Source organism: Etheostoma spectabile, chromosome 18 (genome assembly GCF_008692095.1).
Source record: "Etheostoma spectabile isolate EspeVRDwgs_2016 chromosome 18, UIUC_Espe_1.0, whole genome shotgun sequence".
Lineage (NCBI taxonomy): Eukaryota > Metazoa > Chordata > Actinopteri > Perciformes > Percidae > Etheostoma > Etheostoma spectabile.
This window is the reverse complement of record NC_045750.1, coordinates 13,948,221-13,949,888: the sequence shown is the minus strand read 5'-3', so window position 1 is coordinate 13,949,888 and position 1,668 is coordinate 13,948,221. Positions and strand designations below refer to the sequence as shown.

General features: G+C 39.6%; 1 protein-coding gene across 6 annotated transcripts in view; it reads left to right on the top strand.

The window, feature by feature from the left end:
- eya4 (EYA transcriptional coactivator and phosphatase 4) overlaps nucleotides 1-1,668 on the top strand; it is a 44,067-nt gene that overhangs the window by 18,357 nt on the left and 24,042 nt on the right. The window lies entirely within an intron of this gene.

Here is a 1,668-nt window from a genome sequence, read left to right as displayed (position 1 = left end):
TATATATATATATATATATATGTATATCTTGATTTTATCCAAGAAAAATCTATTGTATAAAAAATATAATTTAATGAGCTTATGTGTTATGGCATTTTTTTAAAGTGGAATTAGTGATTAAGACATTAGTTTAATTTTTTTAAGCGTATCTAGTTCTATCTAAATATTCCTACAAAGCAAACAAAAAATTGTAAAACCGATTTTTAAAGCCATCATCTACCATTTGTGTGTGTGTGTGTGTGTGTGTGTGTGTGTGTGTGCGTGTGCAACTCTATGCATGGTATTGAATGACCAATTGCAGATGGGTTGGGTTATTACCAGAAACACATAGCGCTATTCTTCTTTCTCTCTCCCCCCTTTTCTCTTCCTGCGCAGTGTTTTTTGCAGTTTGTTGATGCACCTTTTATGTCAAATTTAAAAGTCTTGAGTGAGGAAACACATCTACCAGAACTAGGACTGCTTCTGCTTTCCACCTACTGTTTCTTATTACTGCCTTTCAGGGCCAAATTAGGCCTCACGTTATTACTAGATGATAAATATAAGTAAGTACCAACACAAACATAGAAGTGTTCATTCTATTAAGTTAATCATTGTTATTAGTGCTAATTATCTAGGGTACCTGCATTTGTCCCTCAGGGAGTCCCAAGGCTGGTCAGGTTGTGTTCCAGACCGGTCACCCGGCCAGCCAGGTCAAAGGTCACCAATATATGTGGCTCAGGTGACACAAATGGGTCCTTCAGGCATCCTGGCCACCTAAGAGTAAGCTTTGAGGCCCTTTGTTTTATTATTGAAGATGAAATTGGGCGTGTTTTACTGTAAGATACGGAAAAAGAAAGATTGACGCAGAATATCTGAACGCACGAGTTAGTGAGCACGTAGATTTCTGTAGAATTATAATTGTATGACATCCCCAGGGTAGGTTCATTTGGTCTCATTTGGATCATAAACATTCTGTGTAATTGATATGATATTGGTAGGGCTATTAATGACATTTAAAACAAGGGAAAAATGTTTTAGTGCATAACAGAAAAAAATACATTTTAGATCATTTAGGATTTATGACAAAGAAAAAAACAAATTCACGGTATATTAAATATGGAATATTTCTGATCTACAAAGATAAAGGCAGTGAGATGTTGAGAGATGTGAGAGACTTACCAGTGAGGGAAAGTGTGCAGTGGATAAAGAACAGTGATAAAAGCTTTTCAGGATCAAAGCTCCCGTGTGCTTGTGTTTTCACAGATCTTGTTGAGACAGAAAAAGCCAGGGTTGTGTGTGTGTGTGTGCGCGCACACATGCGCGCCGTGTGTTCACCCTTGTTTGTATGTAGCCCTGTGTGTGCGTTACAAGTAGATTGCAGTTTCTCACGGCCATGCTGTTGATGTCGTGACTGACAGCCTTGTTAAATTTCAGCAAAGCATGAAACGTGACATGAAAGTGGCTTGTGCGTGCACGCGTGCATACGTGCGTGCTTGCGTGCGTGCGTGCGTGCGTGTGTGTGTAAAGTGATCCATACGAGGGCACCGGCTAACCTTTGAACCCAGTCTTAAACAGCTAAGTGCTGCTTCTTATTCGCTCTCAGCAGGATCCTCTAATCAGAACCATAACACCACAACCCAAACAGAAATCCACTCTGTCACATACACACACACACACACACACACACAC